The sequence below is a fragment of the Poromitra crassiceps genome (genome assembly GCF_964638095.1).
Source record: "Poromitra crassiceps genome assembly, chromosome: 13".
NCBI classification, from domain to species: Eukaryota; Metazoa; Chordata; class Actinopteri; order Beryciformes; family Melamphaidae; genus Poromitra; species Poromitra crassiceps.
This window is the reverse complement of record NC_139644.1, coordinates 13,619,093-13,631,592: the sequence shown is the minus strand read 5'-3', so window position 1 is coordinate 13,631,592 and position 12,500 is coordinate 13,619,093. Positions and strand designations below refer to the sequence as shown.

At 48.1% G+C, this 12,500-nt stretch overlaps 1 protein-coding gene across 1 annotated transcript in view; it reads left to right on the top strand.

The window, feature by feature from the left end:
• Nucleotides 1-12,500, top strand: part of prkar1b (protein kinase, cAMP-dependent, regulatory, type I, beta) — a gene marked incomplete at its 3' end in the record, with an annotated part of 135,738 nt that overhangs the window by 64,420 nt on the left and 58,818 nt on the right. The window lies entirely within an intron of this gene.

Here is a 12,500-nt window from a genome sequence, read left to right as displayed (position 1 = left end):
CACACACACACACACACACACACACACACACACACGCCACACACAAACAGGCACTTACACACACGTCTACACCTTGAGCTGACAGGATACATCCAGCTTTACACCCCTTATAAACCCACCATGGGCCAGGTGTGTGGCTTTAACACAGCGTGCTCCCTGCCCTCTGCTGGCTTTAAATACAACGTCCCAACATTTAACCACACACCTCTCTCTACATGACTAGACCTTCTACTGGAAGACCTCCAACGTCCAACATTTAACCACACACCTCTCTCTACATGACTAGACCTTCTGCTAGAAGACCTCCAATGTCCACCATTTAACCACACACCTCTCTCTACATGACTAGACCTTCTACTGGAAGACCTCCAACGTCCAACATTTAACCACACACCTCTCTCTACATGACTAGAGCTTCTACTGGAAGACCTCCAACGTCCAACATTTAACCACACACCTCACTCTACATGACTAGACCTTCTATTGGAAGACCTCTAACATCCAACATTTAACCACACACCTCACTCTACATGACTAGACCTTCTATTGGAAGACCTCCAACGTCCAACATTTAACCACACACCTCACTCTACATGACTAGACCTTCTACTGGAAGACCTCCAACGTCCAACATTTAACCACACACCTCTCTCTACATGACTATACCTTCTACTGGAAGACCTCCAACGTCCAACATTTAACCACACACCTCACTCTACATGACTAGACCTTCTACTGGAAGACCTCCAACGTCCAACATTTAACCACACACCTCTCTCTACATGACTATACCTTCTACTGGAAGACCTCCAACGTCCAACATTTAACCACACACCTCTCTCTACATGACTAGACCTTCTACTGGAAGACGTCCAACGTCCAACATTTAACCACACACCTCACTCTACATAACTAGACCTTCTACTGGAAGACCTCCAACGTCCAACATTTAACCACACACCTCACTCTACATGACTAGACCTTCTACTGGAAGACCTCCAACGTCCACCATTTAACCACACACCTCACTCTACAGGACTAGACCTTCTACTGGAAGACCTCCAACGTCCACCATTTAACCACACACCTCACTCTACAGGACTAGACCTTCTACTGGAAGACCTCCAACGTCCAACATTTAACCACACACCTCACTCTACATGACTAGACCTTCTACTGGAAGACCTCCAACGTCTAACATTTAACCACACACCTCTCTCTACATGACTAGACCTTCTACTGGAAGACCTCCAACGTCCAACATTTAACCACACACCTCACTCTACATGACTAGACCTTCTATTGGAAGACCTCCAACGTCCAACATTTAACCACACACCTCACTCTACATACTGTAACAGTTAACTAGACCTTCTACTGGAAGACCTCCGTGGATGCTAATGTGACCAGGACCTCATTAGGTCCTGGAGTCCGAACAAAAGGCGAGTCCAAGACTGTCTAAATTCTATTAGGGAATTAAAAAGTCTTCCATGTGTAATAGACCCTTGGTTTTGGCTCGTCGTGAAGGGAAGTTCTGGCTCTCGTGATCTTCATCAGGGCCGGAGTAATAGAGCCTTTAGGACCAAAGCCAAGAGCGGACTGAGAGAAGGCCAGGTGAGTTTTGGAGCAGTGATAGTTCTCCCTCTCCTGGCCCGGGCATGGCCTCCTCTCTCCTCCCGCCTCGTTGACCGTCCCTAAGTGGTCATTGCCTCCAGTCGTAAACCCTTCTGTTCAATGACCACCTATAAACCCTGAGGAGCACCTCTGGTCTGTACACACTATACATGCCAGCTGACATCAGCTCATTCACAAAAGACAGACTTTAATCTTGGGGGGTTTTGAGCTCAGGCTCTTCCACTGGACACGAGGAAATGCCAACACAACACGGGCGGTGGAGCTGCTTTCACGGATTTAAAATTAAGCATTTTCTCAATGGCTGGAACAAATTGATCTGCAGTGTATCCTGGAGTCAGGTCTAGTTGTGCTTTATTGAGAAAGATTTAAACACACACACACACACACACACACACACACTTGTAAAGCTGTGTAAAGATACAAAGTGTCTTCGTTTGGGACCGGTTACATTGTTGTCATTGTTGTTGTTGGCTTCTGTTTGGTCGTAGTAGAAGATGAGGGTGGTGACTTGGTGGTCAGGGGGGGATGTTTTGTGGTGTGTCTTGTCTAATCAGCCCAGGTCCCTGAGTCCCCCCTGGGGGTCTTTCCTCAGAGTTTGGCGGGCGTTGTGAAGAAATGGACTACAGCTGGCATCATGGCCTGGTGCCTCCGTTTTTCACCCGGGCTCCAGGGAGAGACGAGGCGCGTGCCAACGGCTTTCATGTCATAAATATCCTCCCTGAACGGCCTCAGTGCTTTATAATTATACCTCCTTCATCTCCTCTCTCTCTCTCTCTCTCTCTCTGCCTCTCTCTCTCTCGCTCTCTCTCTCTCATACTGCTGCCTATTGTTCAACAAGACACACTGGAAAGTGTCTCCAGATGCTCTCTATGTAGTGTGTGTGTGTGTGTGTGTGTGTGTGTGTGTGTGTGTGTGTGTGTGTGTGTACAGTATGTATGCGTGTTTACATGTGTGTTTGCACGTATCAAGCATGTGTAATCAATGGTTTGGAGATCCAACATTTCCACACCTCAGAGGTGTGAGCTGGTTGTTCCATGCGAGTATCTCTGGCCAGTAGCGCTGGACGTTAAACTCTGGATGTTAAATTGTACACTCCAGTTAGTCAGTCAGTCCGCCTCATAAAGGTGTTTTCCATCGCAGTGTGGTACCCATGATGAGTCACACATCAAGCTATAAAACAATTGTGTTTAGCACCCCCACCAGTGAAAACATCATTTCTGTTTGTGCGCGTATTTGTGTGAATACATGCAGGGGTTTTCCTGCACAGAGGAATTTCTGGCGTCCCCCAAAGAGGTTTTAGCCACGCCCACAGGCCCAGGGCCACGCCCACAGGCCCAGGGCCACGCCCACAGGCACAGGGCCAAATCAGTTCTGTCAATGACGGATATATTTGACTTCAGGACAACCCTGGCTGCATACAAACTCAAAATCAAGCATTTTTATTTTTACCCTATAATTTTAGAGAATTTCAAAGTTAAAGTCCCACATTTGTATGTTGAAATGACTTGAGTGTGTTCAGGAATATATAACCCATCATAACGCTGAACTAGTGTACACAGTCACACCAACACAAAAGTCATGTGTACACATGACGGAGTGATCATGCTTACTGTCAGACATGTATGTAGTCACCCCCCAAAGGCTCATTCTGAGCCAGGAAAAACCCTGACATGCCACGCAGACTTTGTCTTTCTGCTATGCACATAAAGCTGACCAATGGGATCACTCAGTTTGCTCAGCCGCCACACACCAGTAGTATCTTCTGCATCATCTGTGGCAACCTCTCTCTTAGTTGTCTTACATACACTCAAGTGTACTTATCGCCTGCATATTTACTCTTCCTAGTCTGTTTGTTTCTATATATTCCTCTAATCAGGGAATTTTGTACAGTGTTGCAAAACAAAGGCTATTGTTCTTATTTTGCCAGAATCAGCAATCTGAATGACTATCAACCATGGCAGCGAAAAAATAATAATTCTTCCAGCACTTATGGTGTGAAGACAGTGCCAGCCAATCATGTGTGAAGACAGTGCCAGCAGCCAATCCGGTGGCACAGCAGTGCCAAGCCTAGACACAACGTGGAGAAGCAGGAAGTTCCCCTACGCGGTGCCGTTGTTGATTATTTTGGTTATTTGCAAAACCACATCCATCCAGACACAGAGAGAGAGAGAGCGTTCTGGACGCTTTCCCCATTAAGACCTTCTTGTGTAACTCAACATTCTGCGGCCCGTTAACAAACACAAAGGCATGGCGGCACGCCGGGCCCGTTAACAAACACAAAGGCATGGCGGCACGCCGGGCCTGTTAACAAACACAAAGGCATGGCGGCACGCCGGGCCCGTTAACAAACACAAAGGCATGGCGGCACGCCGGGCCTGTTAACAAACACAAAGGCATGGCGGCACGCCGGGCCTGTTAACAAACACAAAGGCACGGCGGCACGCCGGGCCTGTTAACAAACACAAAGGCACGGCGGCACGCCGGGCCTGTTAACAAACACAAAGGCATGGCGGCACGCCGGGCCCATTAACAAACACAAAGGCATGGCGGCACGCCGGGCCTGTTAACAAACACAAAGGCATGGCGGCACGCCGGGCCCGTTAACAAACACAAAGGCATGGCGGCACGCCGGGCCTGTTAACAAACACAAAGGCATGGTGGCACGCCGGGCCTGTTAACAAACACAAAGGCATGGCGGCACGCCGGGCCCGTTAACAAACACAAAGGCATGGCGGCACGCCGGGCCCGTTAACAAACACAAAGGCATAGCGGCACGCCGGGCCTGTTAACAAACACAAAGGCATGGCGGCACGCCGGGCCTGTTAACAAACACAAAGGCATGGTGGCACGCCGGGCCTGTTAACAAACACAAAGGCATGGCGGCACGCCGGGCCCGTTAACAAACACAAAGGCATGGCGGCACGCCGGGCCCGTTAACAAACACAAAGGCATAGCGGCACGCCGGGCCTGTTAACAAACACAAAGGCATGGCGGCACGCCGGGCCCGTTAACAAACACAAAGGCATAGCGGCACGCCGGGCCTGTTAACAAACACAAAGGCATGGCGGCACGCCGGGCCTGTTAACAAACACAAAGGCATGGCGGCACGCCGGGCCTGTTAACAAACACAAAGGCATGGCGGCACGCCGGGCCTGTTAACAAACACAAAGGCATGGTGGCACGCCGGGCCTGTTAACAAACACAAAGGCATGGCGGCACGCCGGGCCCGTTAACAAACACAAAGGCATGGCGGCACGCCGGGCCCGTTAACAAACACAAAGGCATAGCGGCACGCCGGGCCTGTTAACAAACACAAAGGCATGGCGGCACGCCGGGCCCGTTAACAAACACAAAGGCATAGCGGCACGCCGGGCCTGTTAACAAACACAAAGGCATGGCGGCACGCCGGGCCTGTTAACAAACACAAAGGCATGGCGGCACGCCGGGCCTGTTAACAAACACAAAGGCATGGCGGCACGCCGGGCCTGTTAACAAACACAAAGGCATGGCGGCACGCCGGGCCTGTTAACAAACACAAAGGCATGGCGGCACAGTAAAGAGCCCCTTTGGTGTTAATGGCATAATGGCAGTGAGTGCAGTGTGTTGAGCTACTCATGTAAGCAGCACGACCACCACATTGATAAGAAGAGTCTACTGCTGAGCAAATAAACAGCTGTCTGCTGTGGTGTAGGAGAGAGAGACAGAGAGAGAGAGTCAGAGAGAGAGACAGAGAGAGAGAGAGAGAGACAGAGATAGATGGAGAGAGAGAGAGAGGAGGAGAGAGAGAGAGAGGAGGAGAGAGAGATGGAGAGAGAGAGAGAGAGAGAGAGAGGAGTGCAGCCAACTCCTACCCAGAAGAACAACAAGCAATCCAGCTGCAATCAGCAGGCCTGATTTCATTCATGTCTAAAATCCCCCCTGCTAACCGCACTTTATGGGTGTTTGGGAACAGTAAATGTGGGCGTGTGTTTGTGAGAATTAACGATATACCGTCACACCGATATCAATCTGGGAACCCAGAGTCTATTTCGGCACCTAAATAGACTCTGGGACAGCCATACCGTTTTTGTTTGTTTGAGGCTTCCTGTACAGCGCAAATCTTCCGCCCGGGACTTCCGCCTCCGCGCAGTGCCGCTCTGCTGTTGTACCGGAACATATAAGAGTTGCGGTCCTGAACGCTAGTGAATATATAAGAATTTTGACGTTTAGCATTCAAAATAAAAGCGACGCATTTTTAAAAGGCACCGCTGCGTGGAAGTGGACGTCCCGGGCGGAAGATCGGCGCTGTACAGGAAGCCTCAAAAAAGGTACGGCTGTTCAAGAGTCTATTTACGTACATAGACTCTGGGCTCCCAGATTGCACCGATATTGACGATAAAACCGGCTGCCCTGTGGTGCCATCTTGCTAGGTACGGCAACACTAATTGGACAGACGATATTGAGTTTGAGTTGATACAGAGAGGGGGAGAGATTTATCACTTTGCTTCTGTGTGTTATCACTGTGCAACTACACTATAGTTACTCATCTGTTAAGTTCATAATGGAGGACCCTTGTGTAAACGTTCTCATATTAGTTTCAGTTTCAGTTCAATAAAGCAATGTTTCACTTCAAAGCAAAATGCATGTCTGTTTGTTTGTTTTTCAATGGGCCATAGACCATGATATTTTGGTAGATACCATACTGTACTGTGAAATTTGCAACCCGATCTCCAAAAAAAACGTAAAATAGGAACGTTTGTGGACAAACGTTGCTATTTTACGATGTCGGCTAAGAAATTGTAAAATGGGAACGTATGCGTCTACAGCGGTGGGCGGGGTTTGGGCGTGTTTTATGGAGATTTTCTGTTTCTAACCCCTCCCCCTACTCTAATCCTCACCCTAACCACTCGGAACGTTAATATTTTACGTTTTTCGAGCCGAAATTGTAAAATAGCAATGTTGGTCCACATCGTTGGTATTATACGTTTTTCTAAGAGACTGTGTTGGAAATTTGATATTGTGGCATCCCGACGAGACACACACACACACACACGCACGCACGCGCACACACACACACACGCACACACACACACACACGCACACACACACACACACACAGATTTGTTAGTGTATACACACATTTACACACAGTTACAAACCTATCTTTCGGCTTAGTCATTCTGACTACAGTAGCATATTTGTAGTTTTCATTTTAAATGTACTCCTATTACTCCATCACATGATTCACCATAGTGATTGTCTATCAATGCTAAGACTGAGGTTACTCCTAGAACTTGTCTTTGGCTGTGTGTGTGTGTGTGTGTGTGTGTGTGTGTGTGCGTGCGCGTGTGTGTGTGTGTGTGTGTGTGCGTGCGTGTGTGAGAGAGAGAGTCAGAGAGTGTGTGTGAGAGAGAGCACCGGTGTTTACGTGCATGCATTTTTGCATTTGTGTGTGTGTGTGTGTGTGTGTGTGTGTGTGTGTGCGGAAGGAGGTCTCTCCACATATCTCATCCATGACAGAAGGTCTGTGTCCCTCCCTCCTTCCCGCGGGTGGAGGTGAACTTCCTAGCCCCCTGAGTCTGCAACGTCTCTGTCTCTCTCTCTCTCCCTCTCTCTCTCTTGTGTCAGAACAGCACATCCATTGTTAGGGCGTCCCTGCACTTCTCCTAAGGTTAGAGGGGCTACAGGTAGCGGAAAGGACAAGATGAATCAGTCCATCAGAGAGAGGCGGGGAGGGGAGGGGAGGGGAGGGGAGGGGAGGGGGGGTGATAGACCGAGAGATGGGGGGAATAGGTGGGGCAGGCGGAGAATTAAAGGGAAGAAAGGGGTAATTGAGAGGAGAGAGAGGAAGAGAAAAAGTGATGGAGAGCAGACAGGGAGGAAGTGAAGCCACAGAGAGACAGGTGGAGACGGGGGGGGGGGAAGTCATTACCTGCAACAAGTGTCTTTGTTGAGCTCGCCGGTGCCTCCAGTGGGGGGAGGTGGAGCGGTGGAGCGGTAGAAAGAGAGAGGCGGTCATGGGTAATTACCCAGACGCAGGCTGCATCCCTTTGATCTCCTCATCCATGCGTCATCGGCCTGATGCTTCATCATCATCATCGTCATCGTCACCACCACCAGCCGTTCTCTCCCTTACAGAATGCCATCCACACGCTACGTCCAGGTGCTTAGGAGCCGCACCCGCACGGCAGGTGGGCACATTCCGCCATACCCTCTGTCCTACAGTAACCTGACGCTGCCGGCTGGTTTGTTTTCACATCACCGTCTGGGAACGAGTCGCACGGGAAACCGTTTTAAAAGAGGCAGGCACTTTCCAAAAATACCTGGCAGGCGATTGGACGAACCATCTGTCTATCACGTCTATCACAGGCCTCCCTCTCGCTGGCGTCACACCAAAGCACCGCTCGTATAGCTGCCTTTGACGCTGATTGGCGAGAGCCACTGGCGGTCGGGATTCAGACCGATAGAGTGGAGCGTGGCAAGATGGATTTGTCACGTGATCTCATCATGATCTCGCGCGAATCCAGCTGCCTGGCAAAGGTCAGTCCTACAGTGCTGTGCTGCCCTCTCTCCTGCTCCTACATCGCCATTAGAATTTGCAGCCTGCATTGAGTGGATCCAAGTTCCTGTCTGTCAAATGGATTTAGACGCCGTTAACTCATTGAGTGCCAGCCACTTTTGGAGAACGGACGCTCCCAGTGCCAGAGTTTCAGAGCGTTTTCAGTGATTTCTCGAGGCCCACAGAATATTGTGTGATATTACTATGTAAACACTGAACACGCACAAAGAACGATGAGACTCTATTCTATCATCTGCAAAAAAAAGTTTATTGATCCCATTTTCCGTTCTTTAGTTATGAGCCGGAGAAAATAGCTTGAATCATCCAAAAACAGCATTTTTTTTCTAGAAGCTGAGATAATTGGCCTTTTGTGAAATTAAACATTTCAAGCACATCACTGACTCTGAAGCTTGCTGCTGGTGGGCATCGGATATTCTGGCTTGCGTTTGTCAATCCTGTCCTGCTGCCTGGGTCTGTCTGGGTGTTGCGTGCTGCTCTGCGTGCCCCCCCCCCCCCCCCGCCCCGCCCCGCCCCGCCCCGCCCCGCCTCGCCTCAACTGCACACTCCTCCTCCTGTCTGTGGTGGCTCTCTGCTGAGTTTGCTGTGCGCGACATACAGCTTTTTTACAGCGTTCCGCGTGTGTTTGTCACCGGCAACGATGCTTCCAGTTGAGAATAATAACAACTCCACGGTGTGGATGTGCTGTCGTGCTGTCGCAACCGACACGGAGCGGCTCAATTGTGGGAGCAGATTGGCTGCTGCAGGCACAGCTGCAGTAACGTGCTTCAGCATATCGATGCATACGGATGCGATGCGATTTCCGTTTCCATAACGACTTCTTCTTTGTTTTTTCCTTGCCTTTCTGTTATGTGGAGAGCACTGTCGCCACCTAAGGGTTCTGTAAAATAGGTTATAGACCTCCAATAGCTATAATATTTGTACAGGAGAGGCAGAAGGCTTTGATCGACGCCCCACCGTCAAAAAACGCAATTGACGAACATGTCCGTCCTTGGCACTCTACGTTACTATTTGAAATGACGAACATGTCCGTCCATGGCATTCAATGAGTTAAGATAAGATGCACGTAATTGGTTCCAAAGTAAATCTCATTTAAATCACATTTCAGTTTTAACATGGAAATTAAAGTCTCACCCTGTAGAGTTTATTCTATCGCCAACATCATTATTTTCATGAAGCACGCAGTATGCTGTAGTAGGTTATAGAGAGGCAAAGTGAACGTCACTTCCTGCTTAGCACTGTACCAGAGATTTTCATCCGCCATTTATTTTCCCATAGACATTTCGTAAAATGCTTATAAAAATAGTTTTGCTGGTTCAAACCAAACGGTTCAGATATATTTAGAAACAGGAGAGATCGCATAACATTTCACTCGGACCAAAATGTTTAAAAAAAATGCGGCTTTAAAGAAAATATTTTTTCAATGTATTTTTTTTTGTTTTGGTCCGAGTGAAATGTTCTATGGTCTCTCCCGATTCTAAATATAGCTGAACCATTTGTAAAACAGTTTTTGTACGCATTTTACGAAATGTCTATGGGAAAATAAATTGCGGAAGAAAATCTCTGGTACAGCGCTGAAGCAGGAAGTGACGTTCACTTTGCCTCTCGTCTCTATGTGACCTGAAACCAGCTACTCCAAAAAGCCCCCTGAATAAACAGGCCCCATGCTGGGAGCAGGTGCTGATGTGAGCCGAGTTGTGCGCACTTGTGCAGATGCTGCCGTGACTAACAACTATCAAAGTGTGTGTTTGAGTGTGTGTGTGTGTGTGTGTGTGTGTGTGTGTGTGTGTGTGTGTGTGTGTCTGTGTGTCATATACGAGTGCCTGTGTTTTTCACGACAAATTCCCGAACTTGAACGTGATCATGCATGATGTTTGTATGTGTGTATGTGTGTGTTTGCATGTACCACAGTGTATGGAGGGTGTATTGGAAACCTAATTTAGTCCACATGAGAGAGACCCACGGACCCCCATTTGATGAGATTTTGTTTCTTGGACCCAAACTGACAATGCTTTTATTGTTAGATGTCATTTTGTCCAGAACTCCATAACTGTCTGTATTGTCGTTAGAGAGATAACACAAACTGTTATAGTCATTCTCTAATAGTTTGCTTCTTGTAAATGAAGCAATGGTCACGTTTAACAATTCATCAGTTTGCTGTGGACCCACCATGGAACTTCCTAACGGACCCCTGGGGTTCCCCGGACCCCACGTTGAGAACCATTGATATAAGGTGCCTGGGCGTGTGTACAGTATGTGTTCATAACGCGCTGCGCCTGCGCTCGCATACCTCTAAGGGCGAGCGTGTTTTCGCGCGCGCGTGAATATGCTCGTGTGTGTTTGTGTCGCGTGCGCCGGAGTGTGTGTGTTTATGTGTGTGTTTATGTGTGTGTGAGTCAGTGGCCAGCTGCAACACACAGGCCCTACCTGTGGGTTTAGTTGGCCCCGGTCCACCGTCTCAAGGCTGCTTTTTATTCCGTGTGTCACATAAACAAATACCAGCAGAGTCAGTTCACTTCCAAAACCACTCAATAACATCCTCAGATCTAAAACCACTCAATAACATCCTCAGATCTAAAACCACTCAATAACATCCTCAGATCTAAAACCACTCAATAACATCCTCAGATCTAAAACCACTCAATAACATCCTCAGATCTAAAACCACTCAATAACATCCTCAGATCTAAAACCACTCAATAACATCCTCAGATCTAAAACCACTCAATAACATCCTCAGATCTAAAACCACTCAATAACATCCTCAGATCTAAAACCACTCAATAACATCCTCAGATCTAAAACCACTCAATAACATCCTCAGATCTAAAACCACTCAATAACATCCTCAGATCTAAAACCACTCAATAACATCCTCAGATCTAAAACCACTCAATAACATCCTCAGATCTAAAACCACTCAATAACATCCTCAGATCTAAAACCACTCAATAACATCCTCAGATCTAAAACCACTCAATAACATCCTCAGATCTAAAACCACTCAATAACATCCTCAGATCTAAAACCACTCAATAACATCCTCAGATCTAAAACCACTCAATAACATCCTCAGATCTCTCCCCCTCCGACATCTGTTGACCTTCAGGTAACATAACACGTTTCTGTCCGTCAGTGCGTAACACTGTACTCTGTGCTGTACACTGCTGCTGCTCCACCAACGAGGTGTGTTTGGCTGTTGGACGAGCTTTTTAATGTCTAAGTAGTGCAGCCTGGTGTACTGTCAAGAGCTCCCAAACATCTAACACCCACACATTATTCTGCACTAACCTGCGTGTTATCATAGGCCATATACACTCAGACTCAGACAAGCACACACTGCAGTGACACACATATACACAGACACACACGCAGTGACACACATACACACACACACACACACACACACACGCATAGCCCAGGACAGGCTCCAACCTGCGCCCCCCCGCTCGCTCACTCAGCACGTCCTGTACGTCTTTGATATGGCCTGACCCTCTTTTTTGATTGTTTTTGTCTATATTTCTCTATAGGACGGATGGTATGCAGCTGATGAGATAGATAAATATACCCTAAAGGTGAGAGACAGGCGGGCAGAGAGAGGAGGAGAGGAAGGAGAAGTGACTTTTCCTCCTCCTGTCCAGACACATCCCCCAGCAGCCCCGGCGTTCTTTCACGTGCCGCCGCCGCCGCCGCAGAAGAAGAAGAAGCCGTGTTGTGCGTTGAAACGCTGCGATCAGGAACAGCCTGAGCCGGCCGCTCTGCTTTCTCCCCTCCGCCCCAGAATTAACTGCTCAGACGCAGCCGTCACTCTGTTTGTTTTCTCAGCGCCTCTTTCAGAAGATACAACTCTGAGCGAACACGCTTTGATCACGGGGCTAAAACAACACACGCTCATAATGGAAGCCTATGTGTGCCATGCTTAGACCACGTGTTGTTAACGTCCATGTTTCAGACATGGATTATAGTATCGTTTACCTAGCTTTTTACCTAGTATTTTCCTAGTGATAGTCATTTAATTTTCGCAGTTACTGCAACGTTAAAACTTTATTTTTGAGCCTGATGATTTTGCGTATTCTTTTTCTTTGATAAATGAGGACAGAACCACCACTGTCCACTGGGGTGGACTTGATGTTGAAACTTAAAACGAATGGACTGGCTCCTTCTCGTTGGCACATTTTCCTGCTCTATGATATTGAACATTTTGACTGAGGAGAGATTGACTCCATGTCTGTGTGCTGTACTCTGTGCACAACTTGTGCCTTTGTGTTTGTGTTGGACTGGCCATGTGTGCGTTGGATGGTGTGTGTGT